The 23671-nt window shown below is 39.0% G+C and overlaps 1 long non-coding RNA gene across 2 annotated transcripts in view; it reads left to right on the forward strand.

Annotated features, from left to right (window-relative positions):
* LOC101747667 overlaps nt 1-23671 on the forward strand; it is a 161544-nt gene that overhangs the window by 2252 nt on the left and 135621 nt on the right. The window contains exons 2-6 of one of the 2 annotated variants that reach the window (XR_005842768.2): nt 921-1029; nt 1792-1880; nt 3066-3546; nt 10587-10707; nt 22590-22757. This is a non-coding gene — a long non-coding RNA (uncharacterized LOC101747667). Of the gene's footprint in view, nt 1-920; nt 1030-1791; nt 1881-3065; nt 3547-7803; nt 7922-10586; nt 10708-22589; nt 22758-23671 lie in introns of those variants that run through there. The other variant, XR_005842761.1, reaches the window with a different exon arrangement.

A 23671-nucleotide genomic window follows, 5' to 3' on the forward strand; every position in this document is an offset into this window, starting at 1 on the left:
TGATGTAAACCCTTTTTTTAATAAAAAAGCCATATTTTGACTGAGGGAGTACAAAAGGCTTGATTTTGTGATTTGAGGGCAGATGAACTCCAACGATTGGAAGGGAGTGTCCTGATCTTTCAAGGAAAATCTATGTGTTCAGAAGTTCCAGCAATGACATTCATTGCATTTTCCATGATGACTTTTATCACAGAATCATTATGAAAGCTGTTGAATGATCTTACTTCATCAGTTGCAGCTGATGTGCTTGTAACGTGGTATTTTGGATGCTTGTGCAGAGGACAGCAGCCAGACAATCTTTCTCATACACACCTGTGACACAATCTGATAGTGTCTTTGAACTCGCAAGCATCACTTGAAAACAAGGAACTTTGGAGGTTATGTGGTGTAGAAAGCAAGGTACTAAACAGTTTGAAGGGAAGAGTAGAAGTGAGATCCATCAGGATTATCTCTATGGTAGATCATAAGACTAAGCAAATGAAAACATTCTTTAATGATCAACAGACAAGGTTGCCTTCAGCCTCGCATAAAGGTGAAATATGTGTAATTATCAGCCCCATGATATGTAGTCTCACGTGAGCTCCTCGTGTGAGAGTTGTCTGTAACCCCAAGGGCTGTTGTTTTAAATCCCACGTAATTTGCAAAATCAAGGGATGAACATTACTCAAAAAATATTCAGATAACACGAACAATTTAATCCTGCCTGTGGAATGCCTGAGGTTCTGTTTTGTTTTACAGCATTGCAAACTGTTTTTATCTATATACTTTAGGAGAGAAAAGTGAGCTTACAACCATACAATGTTAGATGTGCTTCATTTAAGCTTTGTAATTAGAACTGAAAGGAAATTGTTGGCAGACTTGTTCCTAAAATGATGTATTATTATTATTTTTTTTTCCCTTGAATTTGTTTCCAATTGCAGGTAATACAGCAGTGAAAAGCTGGATATTTATGATTCCTTGGTTATGTTCTCTAGGCTTTGGGAATGGTCTGCAGTATGGTTTTCCAACAGAAATTGCATGCAACCACAGGTAAGCTCGTGTTCAAATAACAGTGACAGGGAAATACAAAGCACTGCCTGCAGCCTGAGAATAAAGTTAAAGAATGAGATCACTACAGTTTTGACGCTTCCCCTTAACAACTGCCATTTTATTTTTCCTGGTAAATGCGTATCAACAGGATGAAGAAGGGGCCTCAAAATTTTAACTTTTTTATATGGAGAGCGCCAGGTGTTCAATCAGGAGTCACTGAGGTTCTGCGGTGGGGGGCAGATGACAGTCCCAGGCAATTTTATTGTAGACTGGGATGTTTGGAGGGAAAAAAACGAAAGCGTCAAGTTTAATTGTACACGGCTTCTTTCATTCTGCTCCCTTGTTCCTTGAGTGCTTAGCTTGCTTTTACTCTTATATTCTATTTCTTTTTCCTATCTTTTTGGGAACTATATTCCATTTTCACAAGCATAATTTAGTGTTTTCCACTGTCATAAAAGAGGTTGGCTTAGGAACTGGACCACCCAAGTGTTGACTATTAAGTCAAATAGGATGGAGCGGGAGGTCTGGACTTGCTGGTTTTATTTATTTATTTATAGCTTTGGAGGTGAGTGTAGTTCCCAGGAGGTTGCCAAACTTCTGTGGAATGTGGAGTTTATTTCAATTCACCTCCAGCTAATGGATGCAAGCCCAAGAGCTTCAGTTGCTTTTGATCCAACTGTGACTCCACTTGTTTTTCTTTCTGTCTAGGAATTTTTTTTAAGGCAGCTCTATGACAATGGTACCTCTGTTTCATTCTAACAGGACATGCCAATAATTCCATTCTTCAGATGTACAAAAGAGACTTTTCAAGAAAAACAGTTTTGCAAGCACAAGTCACTGTGGGTCTCTTGGTAGGTGTGTGTAAGCCCCAACTATAGTGGTGTTGTCGTCTCCTGAACAGTGGCATCCTTTTGATCACACATGTCTTCATGTCTGTTTCTGTTCAGGATCTCTGTTGGGTTGGCTCCTTATACTCCCAACAACAAGATGGAAGCTGCTACTTGTTCCATTCTCAAAAACAAAAACAAAAAAATTGAGTTCTTCTATATTCTTTTTCTAAACTTCAATTTCTCCAAAAAGCAGGGGGTAACAGAGAATGAGATACTGTACATACTACTAGTGCCTAATAGGGTGGATATACACCTACCCCATTGAATTGATTGCACAAAATTTGTCACAATCTTAGCCACAGGAGGCAGAAAAGGAGGCATTCCTTACAAGCAGACAATCTGGTTAGCTCCTAACCTGCATCCAGAAATTGTGCTGTAAGGCTCAGAAAACTTCCCATATCTGATAGCAATCCATTGTCACTGAGACTCATGCAAGATCAGAAGAGAACATCAATCAAATTACTATGGACCACCTCCTAGGGTAATCAGCACTGTGTGTGCTAGTTCTCTACTGGAAGAAAAGGGTTTTGTGTTCCTGTTTCTGCTACTGCTTCTAGAAAAAAAATAAATATTTGTAACAGTGCTACAATGGACAAAGACTCCAACTGTGGTTACAACAGTTACCTAAGCAACAATTCAAGTACCTAAACAAAAGCATCTAGTATGTTTCCTAAACAGTGGAGTATGGCACAGTGCTAGCAGAGAAAATGCAGAGCCTATGGGACAACTTCTTCATTCTCTAGTAATAGCTGCTGACCAGGAGAGGCATGCAAAGAAGTCTGGAATTTCATGAGACACCTGAGTTTAGTCACCTAAAATACTCCTCTGGTAATATCTGGGATTGAAATGGGTAGAGACTGATAGTTGATAGTGGAGAAATAGTGTAGGTGTAGAGATCTTATTAGTCAGGTGAACACAATGTTCTTTCTCATTCATGAGTTAGACAACAATACTAAAAGTACTACACCTATCCTGTCAGGTGTTGGTCCTCAGCAGGGCACAGAGCAATGTATTTTTTCTATAGTTTTAGACTGCTTTTTTAACAGTTTTTAACTGTTGTTTTCCAAGTGAGGAATATCTACTGATCTTTTTTAACCTTTTTTTTTTTTTTTTCTCTTCTCCTTATGTACTTGTCTCTTTCTAAAGGCAACTGATGCACTGTGGGATTTGGAAAATCTCATCAAGATCATGCCAAAGCTGATCTGGAAATATCTGTCCTCCTTTATTTGGGAGTAAACTGTAACCAGCCAAGTTCAGCTACCTTTTCTTGCATACCCTGATTGAGTTTGGTCCTCTCTCCTGTCATCCAGAGTACCCACCATACAGAAGGACCTGTGATTTGCAGTGGGATCTGAGGTGAACTGTCACTAAAGGAGTGATAGACAAAGAGGCGTTGATGTGGAAGACAAAACTTTCTTCTGTGATTGGACTTCTAGGCATCACAAAGTTTAATAGAACAACTTCTAGAACAGTCGTGTTGCAAACTTGGTGCCCCTCATGGGAGGAGGTTGAGAGGGTGAGACAGATGGTTGCCACGTAACAGACCAAGATTTTCAAGAGGTTCTGGGAGTCATAAAAAAACAGCGTTAAGACCCATGATGACCAAAACATTTCAAAGTGATTACTGGTAAGAAAGTGACATTTCTTTACAAAGACTTTGGACGTCATGGAGTAAAATGTGTGCTTTGATCACAAGGTACCAGAGTTCAGAAGCTCAGAAACGATATATTTTCTGCAGGGTCCATAGGATTTACTGATACTGTTGCAACTGGCTTGCAAAGCTGCTGTTATCCTATTCTCAGATACTGCTGAGATCACTGTCTTATCATTAAGGCGATAGGCGCCAGCTGAGTTAGAAATTAGTAACACCTGAATACACAGAAAGCAGAAAACAGTGCAGTGGAAGAAAATGTCAAAGGCCCTATCCTGTCCTTGTGTAGGATGTAAGCAAATCTCAATGGGGGCCTGTTTAGTGAGTGAGCTGTTTGCAGGATCAAGCCCTAGGTTGTCCAGGAGCATGCACCAAGCCTTGAAGAGGCACTGATTTTAAGCTGGTCTCTTCCAGAGCAGCAACATGTTGTGTGATTGTGCTTTGGGCCACTGTTTCATGTGTTTATTAAAAGGGAAAATCAGCCAGCAGCAGTTAGGGCAAGCACCTAGGCCTACAGCATGTGAGGCAGAACAAACGTCTCCTTTTTCCAAGCAAAACATGTCAATCAATTTAAACTTTTGGTGTAAGCTATCCTTTCTTTCTTCAAATAATTGTCTGCACAGGAGCTCATGGCAGTGCTGTTGTCTGGGTGCATTGTTGGCTGTACAGTACGCATGCTGCAACACAGAGCAGTGTGCTCCTTACAGCTCCTTACAGCACAGGGGAGCAACAGAAGTTGGGAGCATGAAACTGCTAAGAGTGTAGAAACTCTTTGGCTGGCCTGATGTCCTGCCACACCACTGTGTCACCTGGGTGTCACTGGGCTGTCAGGTGCTGTCAGCACCGCCTGCAGCAGCTGCTTCCTGACCTCAGTGTGCTGGGTGAGGAGATGCCTGCTCACCACTCCTCAGCCCTGGTAGCATGTTCTTCCTCTCAGGAGTCTGACCCATATTGACACTGCTCATTTCACCCCCTTCGGTCTCCAGGGTTCCAAAAATACACTTCCCTTCAGAGGCTCATTTGTTAAGGTCCTGAGAGGTCTAGCCTAATCCTGCTCTGATCTCTTAGTGACCATAGAGTAAAGGAACTTTTAGAGAAGAGCTTTTTGTCTCATGACCAGCTTGTGTTCAGAAACATTAATTTTATATAAGCTACTTCTGTTTCTATAAAGCTTAAAGGATGTCAGATTCATTTTTCATGCTGGTGAATTATCACAGAACTATAGAATGTCTTGGGTTGGAAGGAACCTTAAAGCCCAACCAGTCCAACCCTCTGCCACGGGCAGGGCTGCCACCCAGCAGCTCAGGCTGCCCAGGGCCCCATCCAGCCTGGCCTTGAGCACCTTCAGGGATGGGGCATCCACAGCTTCTCTGGGCAGCCTGTGCCAATTCCTCACCACCCTCTGAGGGAAAAATTTCTTCCGAACATATAACCTAAATTTTCCCTTTTATTTTAAAACAATTCTCCCCTGTCCTATCAGACTGTGTGTAAAGTTGACCTCCATCTTGTTTATAAGCTTCATTTAAATACTGAAGGGTCCCAGTGAGGTCTCATCCTGTCAAGTTCAGGTTATCATAGGCACTGGTGTCTTATTGGGATCAACCCCTTGCTTTCTAACTTGTATTGAGCAAAAAAAACAGAACTTCAGTTTAAACCAGCAGTATTGATAATTGTTTATGAGGAGTCTCTCTATTGGCTTGAGCTGTGGATCAGATCCTCTTGGAGCCTACTGTATGATGCACCTGCTATGTATGTGGGTGCCAGTAAGACCCTTGGGATAGAAGTGAATTTCACCTTGGCTGAAACTACATGGTGTTTGTATTCTCTGGCAATAAACTCACAGTTAATCAGTCTTTTTCTCACCATGTGGTTATAATGGGTGGATGTTTGGCAGCAGGATATTTTACACACCCCTGACTTTCAGCCCTGATCCTCTTAATTAATAGGAGCTTACAGCACTTTAGGATTGTTGTTATTGTCTTGCTGGATATGTTGACTTTTCTTGGACTCAGTGTCATTTGCAGAATTTGATGTGCAGATGACCTGACTCTGCTTGAAAAGAGATGTTTTAAATTACCTATTACTTGTGCAGAGTAAAACTATTTGCTCCATCTCCTTGTTGCCTTAGAAACTTGTTGCAAACAGCAGATATAAACATGAGTTTAATATGAGGAATGTCCAAAAGATGAGCATGTGAGTATTGAAAACAAAAAATCACAGCAATTTCATTGTGATGTCTATCGAAGAGTAGGAGACTATTTACAATACTTCCATTTTAATGTATGGTATTTACAGGCCTCTGGGCCAGCACCGGGCATTTGAGCTTCTTCCTGAAAGATATTTAAGAGCTTAATTCAACATTTAATCCATCTGCAGGTTCTCTAAACATCTTTTTCTTAAAAAGGTGCTGAACTGATAATGGCAGGCATTTCTGAAAGACCTCCACTGGGTTCCTCAAAGAGATTTAATGCCATCTCCATCTCAGGCAGGCTATTGGATATATTTCTTTACTGCATCTCTATGAATGAAGAATGTCTGAATGGATTGCAGTGAGCACTCGTATATGATGCAAACCTGTAGGTGGGAGAGCAACTGGGAAAAAAAAAAAGAGAAATATGAATGGATCAAATAGTTATGTAATACATTAAAAAAAATAAGAAGTTTTTATTCAGCCGCAGGGAAGATGAAAGCAGTGAACCACAAATTTTGTACAGTTGCTTAGTTTGCTGTTTGCAAAAAACTGCATGGTTACCCGAACAAATGCCACATCAAATGATCATCTGTGATCTACATGACATCTCCTTCAGTGAAGCACATTTGTGCATCTCTGTCACATGGGCTAGTTCTCACACAGATGTGTTTATTCTTGGAGTAGCTACAAGAAGCACAGTACTGATGCCTTCCAGCATGTGAGTTTAAAGCTCTACAGCTCCCACTCCCCCTCACCTGAAAATTTTGTATAAGGATTGTTACTTCATCGCTGCACTCTATCTTTTCCCCCTACTCCTTTCCATTTCTCTGCTTCTGTGTTTATTTTTGTATGTTTGTTTAGTTTTGTAGTACCTACTCTCCCAGAATCTTGGTTCAGTTAACAGATTGTAGAATACTTAGGATATGCTTAGATGCATCTATTTAAATGCACTGCCGTTTTCATACATCCCTTTTCCATCCTGGGCTCCTAAGGCACTCTGGTCTTGATGCCTTGCATCCTCGTGTTTCACTGCCCATAATGCATGGGAGTGGCATTATTCTTGTTTTCACAGGGTAATAGACTGTCTCCACCTGCAAATGCACTTGTCTATTTCTTCTTTAAAAGTCTATCAGATTTATGCTTTCTGTAAAAGTTTTCTTTCTTTCTCAGAAGCATCTAGTTTGTTTGAAGTGACTTATATTCCTTCAGGGTTATGCTGAAGGCTGTCTGCAGCTGTCGGGATCTCAGCTTGCTTCCCAGTGAGTGGCTACAATGCACTGCTACTTCTCCCAACTGCTTTTGAGTGACGTTGGTGGCAAGTTCTGTCCTACAGCCTTGAGACTCTGCAGGTAGGAAGGAATCTAAGTCATTCCGTAGGTGCTCTTTCCTTGCCCCAGCCAGTACCCGGTACCTGAACTTCTGCTGGCACCCTGGTTCTGTTATGTGGTGGATGATTCATTGGCTCCTTGGAGTTTCTCATTTAGTTGTAGGTAAATCTTTGTTTCACAAGAAACACTGTGCAAAGGGCTAATGGAAGGCTGTCAGTGCTCTCTTACCCAGGTGGCGTCCTCTGTAAAGAGAATGGTAAGGCTTTGATTTCAGGCTTTCTCCTGCATTTGAAATCAGCAAAGTGAAAAACAGCAATGTGCACTGAGGAAGGGGCAGTGAAGAAAAATGTTGGAACATGGGGATACAATATTTGATTTTTCCTGGTGTACTTTGTCAGATGTTACTGTGACTCTAGGGGCATGGGAATACCAGAGCAAAACCAAGACTTGATTTTTTGGTGTTTGAGCAACTTTCACCTGTCCAGTTTATTTTCTGTGCATATTAAGTGAATACAGTCTGAAAGTGAGGAAGCAGAGGAAGTTTCTGACTTTCTTGCACCTTTAGGCAAACTACAGTGGCTCTCCGAAAAACAACCATCAACTGTCCTGTCATGTAATGCCAATAGAAGAGAAATTTTTTGTCCCCCAGCCAGTGGTTTGACAATAAATCTGTGCTGGGTTTTCTAACTGGACTTCACCCTGTAATTTCTTTTTTTTTCTTTTTGACATTTTCCAGACACGAACTGCCAGCTCTGACTTGTGTGAGCTGGAGCTACCTGACTCACTCCAAGCCTTGATGATCCTCAATCAGTAGAGATATCTTCCATCAGTAGTAATTGTTAAGTGCTGCTAAAGGGCTACTTAAACTACCAGCGAAGTCAAGTTATTTTTGGTACAGCTCTCTGAATGGTGCAGTTACTAATTGAATGAATTCAGTCAAATCCTTTATATTTAGCTAAGACTGTCGCAGTCATGTACAGATTAGACATAGTAAGGCCAGGTTAGCAAAGGACAAAAAGTAAAATGTGAGTGCAGCAGCAGTAGATGAGTCTAAGCACTTCTGGAGAAGAAGGAAAGGTTTTTTTACTCCTCCTAAATCAGTGATCAGTATAAATATTTACCACAAGATTCTAAAACAAAGCATGAGGCAGGAGTAGTGATAGTGCAAAGGTAATTATGTGAAAAAGTACAAAATAGAATGTCTTTGAGGGACCCCTTGCTGCTTGACTTGCTGAGATTAAACTATACCAGAGATGGAGCTGTGAATCTGCATTGAGAATTTTGCACTCCTGTGCAACTTGGAAAAACTTCAGTCACCAATGAGCAATAACATCATCATGTAAGAATCAGGAATCTAAAAATCCAGACAGAGCATCAAAAATAAGACCACAACATCAGAGAAAGGTGTAGAATATAGATCAACTTAGGCAAACCATCTTAGTGACAAAGACCCCGTTTGATTTTTTTTTTTGACGAATCACTTAATTTCCTTGATTTCTCTCTCCTGGGTCGCACAAAAACAAAGAGAAGTGGTTGTGTCTCTCTGGTAGATTTTGGAAGCTGTCCTGGTGCTCTCTCCCTCCTCCCACAGCAGTTTAATAGGCGTTGTACAATTCACAGAGTGGTGCTCCTGGTGTTGATCTTGTGTCTGCTCCTTTTCTTGTGCTGTGGATTCCCAAGTCTGAGAAGTATAGATTCCGCAGGAAGTGCCATGGCCTTACCACCTTTTCACCACAGAAAAATACCTGATTATGGGTGAGACTTCATTATGTGAAGACGTGGCTGGAGAAGAAGAAAGTAGGGTTAGTGAAATAATTTTTTCAAGTATAGCCTGGAAAGCTCCAGGGATCTTTTGGAAAACAACAAGTGGACATGCATACTCTGCCTCTGTCTGACCTCACCCTTGCAAAAGCCCAGGGGCTTGGTTCCGTATCCTGATGCCTGGCAGCTGGCCTGCTGCATGGGCTCTGCTGGTGGTCTGGGCCGGTGCTCAGGAAAGCAGTCATTTCTTGAAAATGAGATTTGTCTCACCTCTGCCAACATGTTCTAGCCTTACCCAGCTCCTTTATAGAAAGATCAAATCAACTGCAATATCTGACTTGCCTGTAGGTCCAGTGAAGGAGACACAAGGTCAGCCCTCTTCCAAGAATGAAATCCTAGCACAGCCATGGTTGCCAGAGCTGACATCTGTTGTCAAACATTAATCAGTTTTCAACTGAAACTGGGGTATCTCAATCCACCTTGGAGGTTAAAATGCAGAGTGAAAAGGTATAATTATAATGACATCTTAGAAGCAGCAGGCAATTACAATTTGACACAGAAGAAAACCCTTGTTGAACATGCCGTATTTAGCACATGAGCATTGCAAATTTACCTAAGCTAGTGAAGTAAATAAGACCTGCTGTCTTTTAGCAGCTTCTGAATCCTCCAGATGTTTTTAAGAACAAGGCTTAGCTTCTCGTGTCACATTTGTGCTCTGACAATGGGATGTGCTTCTGAAATTAAAAAAGCTTTTGGAAAAGGAGAAAAAGACACTAAGTCACAGAATAGTACCATCTGCCTCAAGATGCAAAATCTCAAAGTTCTCTGCCATCGGAAGTCAGATCTACTCTAGCTGGAAGAAAAAAAAAAAAAAAAACTCCAAGAAAAAATGCCAGATGTGTTAATTTGTCATAACAGTTAGAGAATATAAAATGATTATTCCATAATTATCAAAAATTGATAGCTTTAATTTTGCTAATTAAAAAGTGCTAGGACATTTTTTTTCAGGAATTTCAAAATTCTACACACAGATAGTAGCAAAGATCAGTGTATCCGGTATATCTATATACTGTTTTGTTTTGCTTTCTACTGGACATTTTATGTTGAAGAGGTAAAGTAATTCTATGCAGTGAACCTCAATAGAAAAGGCATTAAGAAAAATCTTTCCTTGATAGAAGGAAGAAATCTTGGGATTGATTGAACGTGGATCTTTATATGGGATGTGGACTTGGGAGTAGGGAGATATGGTTTCCTTTTGGATAAGAGGTGCAAACTATGAGAAGAAAGGTAGGATTTGATATACTTCTGAGTTGTAGACAAATGGATTTCAAGGCAATGAATTGAATGCAGGTACCTTACGTGTATGAGCTGTTAAACCCTACGAGGCGTCTACTCTGCTTGAGAGCATAAAGAGTAGAATTGTCTAATTAGCCATCAGTTTGTTCTTACAAGCTGTTGCTGTGATGCAAATCTACTTGTTAGGTCTCTAGTGTGTTCTACAAGTCTGACAATGTTATGAGTTTGTAGGTATAATAATTAACTGTGAAAGATGATCTAGGAGGAAGTACATGAATAAAATAGACACCAAAACTGGTGATAGGAAGATGATCCAGTTCCTCCCGGGAGGTTTGCTTGAGTTAAAATATGTAAACAAGAAAAGGTTTAGGAACAGGGAGAGTGAAATGCAATGAGAATCAATGCATTCAGATTCCATTACATGACTACTGTTTCCACAGGATACTGCAAAGGAAGTAGTGGAGTCTAACATAATGAAAACAGGAATAAAAAAAAAAAGAGAGAAAACTTCAGCTGAAGACCAAGTAAAAGTAAAGATGGATAGGTGCATAAAATGACAAGGTAAGTGATACAATAACTGATTTGGATGAAGAATGGGACCTGGAAAGATCAATAGATAAATGAAAATTAGATACTACCACCTACATCCTGATGAAAACCGTGTCATATACTTCTGTGATGTTATGTGACTTTCCTGAGGAGAATGTGCAAAAGACTTTATCAATGAAAGATATGAAGGTGAAGTTTGTCTCAGGCTAGAAGACGATAAATTGCCTATATTTCCCCTATTAGAATCCCCGTACAAGCATCCAAAAGGCCATAAAATGAAAGGGGAGAAGAAAGCCAGTCATGTGCTTGCAGATTTTATTTAGAACCTTCCACTACAATCTGTGGGGGAGATGATATGAAGTGTGATGATAAGCCAAGAAAATATCTATAGCATAAAGTTCTGATGCTATTCTTATTCATGGGCTTGAACAAATAATTAATTGTAGATGTCAACGTCACACTTGATTGCATTCCCTCATCTCTGCTAAGTTGTGTTGTTTTTGGCCTAATTATGAGAAAACTTGCAAATATACACATGGATTCATTACATGCATGAAAAAAAAATACACCAGGATAACTACATGTAGATTGCATAGCTCTTTGATTTGTCAGATCAGCCAAGAACAAGTGAACATAAAAACAAAAAAAAACAAACAAACAAAAAAAAAACACAGCCAAAAAAAGAGAGAGTTGATGATCATTTATGGTGATAAAAACAAAGCCCTACAAATAAATTCAATAAGAAATCTGATTCTAGATTCTAGTTTAGAAGACAGACAAAAACGTGACTCAATTTACACATCTTGAAAAACATATTCACATGAAAACAATTTAGGAAGCTGCTTAAGACATGGTTGCCTGTGGCAGCTTAAATTCTTTTTTTTTTTTTTTTTTCAGTAAATATACAGTTTAAAGTGAATCACTACATCTTCAGTGTTCCATTTTTTCTAATAAATGCATTTGAAAGTTGCAGGTCTTCTAAAAGCGCAGGAGAGCTAAACACTTTGAAATGCTATGATAAATCCCCTAGCAATACAGGAATTCAACAACTGTCAACAACCCTTCAGGTCTGAAGAAACTCTTAAGAGAAGTGGTTGGAAAAATCTGTGCCATGTGTAGAGTAAAAGAGTTTACTTGAGTACTTCAGCAATTGAGTAATTGCCAAATTATGCAAAAGAGACGAAGGAATGTAGAATTACTTTAGAGTTACTAATCAGATGGGGGAAAAGGTACTGCTACTCTAGAGGACATTCAAAGAAGTACTGATAAATAAGTCCGGTGCAGATAGGCATAGTAGATGCTGGTTCATGGATAACAGCAACATCTAATACACTGGATTTTGAAGTCAGTGAATTCAGAGTTATCTAAATCTACATTGATTCTTGGTGTATTTTAAGAAAAATACAACTCTAATAAGAAACAAATTCTATTCCTTGCTTATTTGCTATCCTAGCACATGAAGATAAAATGTAAGTAGAAACTTCGTGTTTTAAAAAAGAATGTTTCTCATGAATAGTGGAGAATGCCGCTCATCTAAACATTCTCAGTGCCTTGTCCAAATTAGACAAGGATAAAACTTTGTCTTCCAAAAAAATGTGGTGTATTCTGAAGGAAAAAAAAAAAAAAAATTGAGTAACTCCAGCCTTCATGTTAGCTTTTCTGTTAGTGAGATCTTGGTTCTTGTTAGTCATACTGATAAGACCAGCATCATTTGTCAGTGTTGATTTAGGGCATAGAGTTGTGATTATAGACATGGGTTATTTTTGCCATGGTCTTGGAAGAGAAGGAAGGCTTATTGCAGGAATGAACTCATTTCTTGCAAAAAGAAGTAAGTTCTCTTGTGCTGATGTCCAAGAGACAGGGTACCTTTTTTTCATTCTTCTGTCCGAAATCAATGTTAACACAAATGCCAGTGCTCCGGGGTTGTATTTGCTGTTCAGATGGTGTCTTTGTCTGCTTCTTTATATAGGTAGAGTCATTTGAACTTAACTGATTGCCTTAATCAATATGTATTAATTCACAGCTTAATTTGTGGTGGTATGTCCAACTTAAGTTTTCTGCAGGAACTTAGGAAAGTATAAATGACTGCATTTTTTCAGAATAGTAATGGATGGAACATGATCTTTTGCCAATGTTTAGTACCTTTTTAAGAAATAAATGTTTATAGATCCTTCAGATAGGTATACAAAAGTGAAACCATATGTTTATTACAGATTATAATGGAAGATCCACTGTTTGGTCTCTAGAGATGTTCAGCAAGCATCAATGAAAATCAGTGGGTGCAAATTTTTTCACATGAATAAATTCAATGATACACCTTTGTTTTATATGCATTTCCGTGTCAGACACCATTTTGTCAGTCTGCCCCTCTGTTGCCATCTGTCACACAGCAACAGAATGTAACAGAATGTTGGTGGGAAGGTTCAGACTCTACTGCCATACCACCAACGCCCACCTCTGATGTCATGGGCCAACATAATAAAATAGGAGGCATTACTATTGGAGCAACCAAATTACTATTTTGTACTTAAATTAAGTTTCTACAAACGCTTATGAAAAAAAAAACACAAATAAACAAAACTAGCAAATAACCAAAATGGTCATATGAATCTGGAGAGGGCTTTGATAGATCTACATTGCCTGTGAGTACCTAAAGAAGTGGCTTCAGGCTGAGTTCCTCTGCTCATGGTCCAAATACATCAGAAATCAAATTACTCATCTCCCACCTGGGGCTGCTACTTCTTTTCCTTTTGCCAGACACTTCCTACTCTGCAGCTCAGGTTCCAGAGGAGAGCCCACGGTACCTTGCCCCAGGTATTGTGTTTCCATCTACTGTGTCCCAGTGCTGTTCATCATGCTGATTGTCTTGGCTTGAACTGCCACCCCCTCTCACTTCCCAGCTAGAATGCTTACTGTTAGCCCACAAAGCCAGCGTTGCACTCTGTTTCCAAAGAAAATCATCAGTTTCAAAGGATGCATTAAATCTTCTCATACAACTTGTTTTCTCTGACACCAGTTATCTGACAGAATGGAGAAAAACCTCAAACTCCAGCAAAACAACATCCAGTCCCAGATGCAATATTCTCATCTGCTCCTGGCTTTCACAGGCAAGTTTAAAATTTTCCAGGATTTAATGAAGTAGATGGCAGAAATCTTAGGCATTCACTGGAAGAGTGTCCAAGAAAAACAGCAAAACATTTGGAAATATTGCACTTGTCAACACAAGCAGTTTAGCCATGCCCATCTGGCATACACCTGTATAGACCTTGGCTACGTCCAAAAAAAGCAGATGAAAGCAAAAGCTTTTCATGTGGTTTTTTTTACTCATGTGCATGACTGCAGCTCTGAGGGAAACAAAAAGAACTAGCCTTAGTGACTCTGGTGGGTGGGAAAGGTGTTCTTGAAGCACTTTGAATGGAAGAGTTTACCTTGACATTTTTTGGTGATAATAATGGATTGTGATAACATCTTTTTTTAGAAAGTGTATGTAATTTGTTAATGGCTACTAGACTAGCTGCAACTTCAAATAGTTCTTCTGACATGTACGTCTCTAGGTTATACTAAACATAACTGGCACTCCAGCATATGCAACGACAACTTCTATGACTATATGGATGCTGTGCTGATTATTTTAACTTCCTCAAATCCTTGGAGTGATCTATGTAACAGCTGAGGACATCTGTCTGATATTGTCCTCATCAGTGGTGTAAGTGATGCTTTCCACATCATAACATGCTCTAAGGCAAGTTCTGTGGGTCTTGTGTGTCATCATTCCTTTTAAAACAAACAAAAACTTGTGATAGCAAACATATTTTAGTGTGGTGCTATTCTGTCACCAGCCATCAAGGCTTGAAAATTTAGCATGGAAATGACACCCTGTGCCTTGGATGGGACTTTATGCTGGTAGTTGGTTTGCTGATAGCAGTAGGACCATTTTGAAATTTTTTCAGAGTCATTGGACTCTGAGAAAAGGTTTGGCATGAACTTCTGTCAGATTAATAGGCCTTGGCTTCCATAAATATATTCTGTCAGTTACAACTACACAACTTAGTCTCCTTGCAATTCTTTTGGTCATTCTCTCTATTTTTCAAAAGGATTTTTTTTCACGGTAGTAATTCAGTTTTTGTCTATTTGGACCTGGTGACTGAGCTCCCAAATTTCAAAGAAGCAAAGGGGGTGGAGACGCAGACTTCTGGCATTTGACACCATTTACCATTTCAATTTTTGAGTGTTGACTTCAGCCATGTTCCTTCATTTCATACTGTTATGGTTTATGGATCTGAAAGATGTAAGGTGTGTGCTTTCCAGGTCTGATGCAATCAGTTAATATCCTTTAGTGACTCAGGTCTGTAGAGGAAAGATTCATCCTAATCACCTTTTAATTCAGAATCTCTTGTCCACTTGTGAAGCTTGCTTGTACCCACATACATCTCAGAGCACAGAATCCTATGATTGGTTTACAAAGTTTTTCTCTTCCTTCCTCATATATTAATTAGTCACACAGGCAGATAACACAATCATAACACAAGAAATTAACAAGTACAATCTCAGAAGACAGTTCCTCAGATTGTCAAGATCTTTTACTTCTGCATTCTTCCCTAAGGCATTTCAGTACCTATGCACGTTCATAAGTTGGAATTTTGCAGAGACTCTTGAAGACATTGTCATCATGGGTCTTTTGAATGAAGAGGATTTTCCAGAACACTATCAGTTTGAACTAGAGGAGTTGTGACCCCATGCATTGTCTGGGAGCTATTTTCCTTCTCTTCTGAACTTCACAACTGACATACAGATTTAACTCTAGGAATCCTAAGAAAATAAGGCTGAGATTGATTTATTAAACAGATAGTTCTGTGTTTTGCTCTGCAGACAATCAAAAACTAATTGACCACTTCATGTAATCTACCAGATATTATCTCTCAGAACAATCTCAAAACTGTATGCTGATCTTTTTATCTGTTATTGTAGCAAATTAGATTTTGCCTCTCTGAAAATACAGTAGGAGACCTATTTCAGAAGAAATTAAATTGATTCTATTTCTATGCAGTTTTCTTCAAAGCCAAATTCTTCCTTTTGCCTAAACATTTTAAAACTATTTTTCTCTACAAACCCTGAGAGTAATGAGTTCTTTGATCATCCTGAAACATACTTAAAAAAAAAAAACAACACAACTTCTCTAGTGAAGTTTACTAATTCATAATGTTATGCAAAATATCTTAACCTCTTCTTACCATGCGTGTGCAAATCATCATACTGAAAAAACCTAAGAGAAAGGTAAGAAACTCTTGTTTTTCCTTCACCTCTTGTTAACTGGTTATGGAGGTAGTATGTGCATGAGCAGGAAGATCAATCTAGAATACTATTTGAATGTAATTAAGAGTGTTCATGCCATCATTACTTGATTTCAATCTGTTGTGTTTGTAAGAATAATTGAATTCAAAGAAAAAAAAGTTCTATTCTTGGAAAAGCATTTGATGAAGTACTGCATTATTGTATTATGTACCAAGAAGGAAGAGCTACAGTAAGATGGCTGCATGACTTTGGAAATTACTACTAGGTGCTCAATATTTTGGAAATAAACATCCAGTGAAGTTGTAAGCAAGATCTAATTCGTGAAGGATTGTTATATTTCAAGAGGTTCTCCCTGAAGTTGTTGTCAGGTGTTGTTGACATAAAGGGGCCTCCAGTCACATCTTAATCAGTCACATGGATTAAAGAACCTTATTTATACAGTTCTAAAGGGTTTGTAGAAAGGACCTGTAAGTGGTCAGTTTATAGAAGGTACACTTCTTGAAAAGAGCAGGAGTGTATCAGAAGACAGACAAATTTGGGTATATGAAGAAGATGAAGTACATAAAATGGGTCAATAACAGAATAAATTGCAATAAAAGATTGTGAACATTACTCAGAATTGGAAAATCTTTGGGACTTAAACTTTGTTTTTAATTCTTTTTACTGTCTGGTATGACACGATCCTACTATGGGAGTTAATTCGTGCCACTATAATACCAATAAAATAAGAGTAGCTATAGAATAAAAGAACTGTGGCAATGTCACTGTAAATAAGAGAATCGATGAGTATTGTAAGGGTAGTAGAAGTAAACATTAAAACTAATTTACTGAACGTAATACTACTAAAGTAGATCTAGCATTCAGAATCAAGGACAAGACAGTATCATTTGATATTCTGATCCCTTCCTTCTCAAAAACTGTTTCTTGATATAGGTAGATCCAGAAAGCCTGGATCAGGGTGAATTTTCAAAGCTCTCATGCTGTGTGTGCTCAGCTTTGAAAAGTAGAAAATCACAGTACTTGACGAACATCCACCTAATTCCCTCTGCTGGCAACTCTGTTTATGCTTTACTCTTCAGTTTTTGAGAGCATTTTATCTCACTTTTTTTTTTCATCAGTAGCCTTAGAAATAAGGCTTTCACCCATTGCTTCTTACAGTAGTTGTGGCTGCAGAGGAGTAAGACTGGGATTCTGAAAAGCAGCAGTGCTAGTATTTGAGTGCTCAGTGTCAGAGCCGGTGAGAGAAAGGATTTTTCAGTAGGGAAAGTTTTAATTCTCTCTTCTTTCTACCATCCATTACCCAGAGTTTTAGCAGGAGTTATTTCTGAGTGCTGGTCAGCAAGGGTGGACGTGTGGGCTCCTTGGGGGTGCCCTGCTCACAGGCTCCAGACAGGAGCAGTGTGTGGTTTGTACGGTCTTGGAGAGTTCATCCAGGATTTGGATATGGGGGTGAAGCAGCTGCAAGAGGATGGTGGGTTGTGATCAGTGTTTTCTTTTCTTTGGCCCCTGTTGGGCCCAGTGAGGTTTTTAGTACTTACTTCAGAGGAATGAGACTGCTGTAAGGTCCCCTCTGTGCCCAGCTCTCAGGCCACAGCCCCGGCCTGGAATTAGTGGTTTGCCGTCACCCTGCTTGCACACTAGAGTTGTTACAGCTGTGAGCAATTGCAATTGGACCCGGTAGTCAGAGCAGTGCTGTTGCTCATAGCTGAAATGAACAGTGTGATCCTTTAAAAGACTTGAGAGAGATCTCCGAGGTCAGTTCTGGGTACTTGTTTGTTCTGACTGTGAAAATAACCTGATTGTAAGAAAACACTTACGGCACTTTCAACTCTGTCAGTCAGTATATGTTGTCAAGATAATTTAGAAAGATAGAGGATAGAACAGGGATAGAAACATGCTTATTTTTTAAACAAGCTGAGATTACAGCAAGTGTTTCCAGTTTCACAAATCAAAGGAGCCTGGGATTTGCGTCTTTGGAGACCCAGAAGGCCAGTTCTGTCAGCCAGAAATAAAACTTGCTAGATAAGACAACATTGCTGTATTCTGAATCTTTGTCCCATGGTGACACGACCCCGCTGCACTGAACTGGATCAGATCTACGGCACTGACTCCCCTGGGGAGTAGTGGGACCTTCTGTGGCCTTCCCGTGCTGTGCCCTCCTCTCTGACACCAGCCCTCTGCTCGTGACTACACTGATAGACTTGTTCATGCTGTTTACAGTGGCATGTGGCACTTCTGGCCACGCTTCAGTGTTGTCTCATTGGTTTTATTGTGAAATGATTGCTTCATTTTCTCCAGCGCCCTTCATCCCTTTCTTCCTCCCTCCGGAGAATTGATTTGCAAAGTATTTTAGACTTTAACTGGTGTAGCATTGGCCAGTCCTTTTTTTTCTAGGGGAGGAAGGAAGAGAAGAAAAATCAACAACTGTTCATTCTGGCTTTATTAGTGTAAACACTGCTGCGCTGCAAAATGAGAAACTAAGCAAGCGGCTTAGATATACGGATTTGAAATGTTCAGTAGTAATTGAGTTTCTGTTTCTTTATTTTCTTTTTTTTAATTTTTTTTTTTAATGTGATTTCATTAAAGATCCCTTTTGACCAAATTTGGAGACATTTGGGTAAAGGCTTTTGAAGAATGTCTTTCTGCTCCAGCTCTCAGTGAAATTCATCCAAACATATGAAATGGAAATGTTGTTGATACAGTTTCTTTGGACGTTGTGTGTTGTATTTTCTCCTCATTTCAGGCTGCTTCCTTAAAACTTGCTTTCTGCCTATTGCTCTTCCCACTAAACCTGAGTCCAAAGCAACAACAAAAAAAAGGATATTCTGGGTCTGTTTAAAGTTCTCTTCTGTGGCTCCCAAAAAAGCACTCTGCCAAGATTTTCAATGAGCACTGTGTGTCTGGAGAGCTGTAGTGGTAAGCTGAGGCAGGGGAGTGCTATTACAGAGCTGTACAGAAGCCTTTTGTAGGCTCAGTAATTGTGGAAATCGATCCATGTTTGATTGTGCCAGACTCAACAGTCCCTCAACAAACTGCAGGATTTCCTTCCAAGCTTAATATCAAAGTTAAGCAACCGTTCCTCTGGCTATCCCTAAACTACTGCCACCGGCTCAGATGTTTGTCAGCTCTTTTTCACTGGTGGTAACACCATCCTGTTTCATTACACGTCTTTCTGACTTTTATTAAAAAGTCCTTCAACTGCAATGAAGTTTTCCTTTTTCCTTTCCTCTTGATATGCTTGTAAGCCTCTTCTAATGCATCACAAGCATTGGTGTTAGAAGGCTCTAATCTACAACTGTGCTCTTGTCTCTTGTCAATTCTTCTCTGGGCTGCCAAGATTAATCTTTAAAGCAAGTCCTGAGTTTTACCAATCTCTCTATCTGATGGTTTGTTCCAGAGATGTTATGCTGTGTTTTGTGTCTGTATATTGTGTGTATCCTTGACTTCATGACTAATGGCATACCATAATAAATATTACTAAAATAGTTCTGACAGCCTTCCACAAGAATATTCTACTAGTTCTCCATTACGCTTCCCCATAACATAAGAAATAACATAATAGAGGTAACTGATCTGGATACTCCTTTTGTACTCTAATTTGCTTTCGCTTGCTTTTTCACTTTTTTAAATGATTTCACTTGTTTTAGAGACTGGCAATATTAACACCTAAAATTCCTCTTTAGTGAGGGAATCCCAGTCTCTTAATGGATCTACTTTTGCTTTGTCTTGGATGTCATTTTCTTTCTTGACTATATTTTTATTCCCTTTTTTTTTTTTTTAGGCCAGTCTTGATTGCAATTTATTTGCGTACACGAACACGTATATTTTAGAGGAATTATGTTCCCCATAAAGACTGGTAGAGAAGGTTTCTCCACCAGTTTTCCATTAAGAAGTCATTTTCTGGGGTACACAGGTAACTCTTTAAGTACTCTTTAAGTAGTCACAGAATGATCACACTTGTGATTCACTTTGTCTGGGACTGTGGAAGTTGTAAATGGTGTATCTTCACTGTCAACTCTTCTCATTTTAGATAAACTCACCAATGTTTTCCAGAACTCCCAAAGGACTGTTCTACCGAGCATAATGTTCTCTGCTGCTTTCTTGGCTACAGAAGTCTTTGTTATGGAATGGATACTACAAATATGGACCTTTCCCTTCTTCTTGTACTTCCTGACCTTTGGCCATATTCTTCTATCAAACGCATCACCCATTTTCAGTCACTTTGAAATGTGTTCACATTTGCAGTGACTTGGTTCTCTCCATGCACGGAATTATATTCCTACATGTGACAGCGCTGTTATTTCAGATGACTACATTTGTAACCTGAGTGCTACTACTTTACTTAGAAAAATAGAGAGAGAGAATCTTTCTTTTCAATTCCTTTCTACAAATTTACTATTTCTAGGCATCCAAGCCATGATCATTCTGACCATGTTCATCGTCTTCCTGAGAAAAGAGTTAGCACTAAGCAGAAGAAAAACAATTATCTGCCATAACTCTGTTCTGGCAGGGACTTCCAAGGATAGTGAGTCTACCTTTGATTTCCACCTGTGCTTTGAGCAATCATGACTGCCAGGGCCAACATGAGTCTTCACAGCATTGGTGATGTCTGAAGTCCATTTCAATTTACAGAGTAATGTGTACAGATATGCGTCTTACAAATCACACTTTCTATGCTTAACAAATAACATTAATAATTACAGTTATTTACATTCACAGTAGCATGATGATTAATGTTATCACCTTGTCTTTAACATATTTGCCAAAGCTTGCTACTCGTTAGCGTGCTTTTTGTTGCATATGTACTTCTTTTTAAAGATTTTAATAATTTGAAATCAAAAAAAGATTACCAGACTTCAAGTGTTCATAATGATGAATATACCGTGATTCATAATAATGAGTCACTGCGTAAGAAAAACAGCATCTTGATAGGGAACCTCTTTTGAGCATTTTTGGCTGCTGTTACAGTCCTCGGGATAGGATTTAAATAGTTGTTTTCAATCTGTTCCAGGAGAAACTGGAGCAACAAAATATGGATTTGTTTTCTGCCAACATCTTGAAATTGAAATCCTTATCTTTTCCATTAACACATGCTGAAATAGAATTTCTGAACAGTAGGGCAGCAGGGTTGGAGGAACTGTTAGTAGAAGGACGAAGATTTTTTGTCTGTGCACAAATAAACATACTGCACATACTCTAGGGAGCAGAAATGACTTTGTGCATGTTATAACCACAAAATCTGGCCAGCACCCTTTCTTCAGTCACGGACACCATCTGCCACGCTGAGAAAGTCATTGACTTCATTTTTTTTTCAGGCGCATAGGTGAAGGATTTTCCAAAAAGGTAACAGGCACTGCCATGGATTGAATTAGTGCCCATATATATAATATTGTGGCTAATCTTCCAAGTTTGAAATTACTCACCTTAACTGCTGATCATGTGTCACTTTGCTCACCTGTAAAATCATCGTCATATTTCTTTCTAAGAAACTTTGTCTCATTTAACTTCAGAGTAACCTGTGTGGGTGAAAGCCTTTATCTTGGTGTGTGTATTGTCTCTAAACTTTACAAATAAAATTAAAATGCTCTAATTTTCTTTTTTCTTTTTACTTGGCACTCTGAGGTTCCCAGAGCATTTTCAGAATGGGACACAAAGGTCTTAAAGCATCAGTACAGTTTGCTGTTGATCATATAATAAAATTATGTACTTTGTTTAGCCATTGACATAAGAGTGTTAGCTTTGACAGAGTAACATGGAGTTTGCTTTAAATCAGTCTCAACCTGCAGTTCTGCTTTGGATACTTAAGAGTTGTAGAGCTGTCATGAAATTTGTTACTGCTGCTGTCATGATTGCTTGCTGTGATTCTTAAACGAAAAGCACATTTTCAGCCATTTGAGGTGGTACCTGCAGAAAAGGCTCAAAGCCATACAAAATAAGATGCCCAGAGCTAATTATCTGTGACATGGAGGGAAGTTTATAGTGCTATTCTTTTCAATTGCCTATTTAGGGAAGGGAGAGAACCCCAAACACCACTCATCAATGGAAGTTGTTGATGTTGTCTTTAGTGGTGCAGATATTAATGGTAGGATAATACTTGCAGTTCATTTATCTTGAAAAAATTGAAGCAATCAGTGAAAGGCTGAGGATTAAAACAAATGTGTGCCTGAAGATAGGCTCCTCACTCAGTGTTTAGTAACTGAATAAGGAAGATAGCTTTTTCAAAAATCTGTAGTACTTAGCAGCTGTTAAAGTGAGCAGATTCAGCAGCAAAGAAAACTGCTAAAATGGTTCCACAGTCATTAAGTTTGTTTTGTGATGAGTATTCTGTGTCTGTGGTCAGGAGCATGCCAAGAATTCAGTCTGTAGATTATAACCCTAATATGCCTACTCTGATAAAGTAGAAATAATAGAAAAACAAAAACAAACAAAACAACAATTTAAAATAATGCATAAAGGAAAAAAGACAGAAAAGCACAGACCAGAACAGTATGATACAGACAGGAATAACAAGGGTCAGAGAAGAAAGATCTCAGTCAGCTCAAGGAGGTGCACGTTTCTGATGTGCATTTGACATCATATTTTAACTGTCTTTATTCCTACAGACAGCATGAAAAGCAAGCACTGACAATGAGGGTACCTTGGCATGTGGTCTTGGATAGCACATCCTGTGCAGAAGGGGCAGCATGGAAGGTGACACTGAGGCACCTGTGTGGTTTTGAAGAAGGAGGCAGGAGATACGGACAGATTGGAATGCACGTGGCCAGTATGATGTGAGTTCAAAATGTGGGCTTGCTGTGAAGGGCCCAGAATTAGTTTCAGATGACATCATTTTAATTACCGATTATATTTAGAATATGTGGTAATATGGTCTGAGACCTCACACATGTTAATTCTGCAAATTTCAGTATGTATCTACAGCTTGCGAAAGCAAACCTACCTAGGAACATTTCCTCTATGTGAACTCCAAGTGTGGTTCTGCAGAAAAGGTTACATACCACAGCCAAAGGTGCTGTTTTGTTTTGTTTCATATCCAAGTCCAAAGGTGGTGGTGTTATTTATTTATTTATTCTTATTTAAGGTTTTTTTTTTTTAATGTAGTGTGAAAAAGATAAAATAAAATCGAGTACTTGTATATTCGGGCTTAATTCGTATTTGGAGACATGAGGGTATTTGGTCCATATTTATCAAATTGACTGATTATATTGGAAATTAATAGTAAGCACTTCTAGTGCATTGTATTATGGTATAGATCATTACACAGTCTGAAATTCCCATAGAATTTGTTTGCCAGTGTTCAAATACTGCTCCTGAAATATCTTAATACGTCACTTCACATAGATGAGCTGAAAAACAAGATATCTCTTGTAATCTTCATGCGTGAGATCTTTTGCTATCTTTGTGTTCATTCTTACAGTGATCTCAGAAGTATAATACCAAATGCCTGAAATTTTGAATAGGAATTGTGATAGCATCTTCATTTTGGCAAGTAGCCTGAGCCTTTAAAGTCAGGTGCAGGGAAGATTAAACTAGCTTAAGTCACATTATTCTCATTGCTGATAATGTTGGGACTGAGACTCACCACCCTTCTACTTTTAAATATCCTGATATATTTTGCTACCAGTAAAACATGAATTTAATGTGAGTATCTGTGGGATCAGTTGACCTGTAGATCTCTATTTTTTTT

Source organism: Gallus gallus, chromosome 1, assembly GCF_016699485.2.
Source record: "Gallus gallus isolate bGalGal1 chromosome 1, bGalGal1.mat.broiler.GRCg7b, whole genome shotgun sequence".
In the NCBI taxonomy this organism is placed as follows: domain Eukaryota; kingdom Metazoa; phylum Chordata; class Aves; order Galliformes; family Phasianidae; genus Gallus; species Gallus gallus.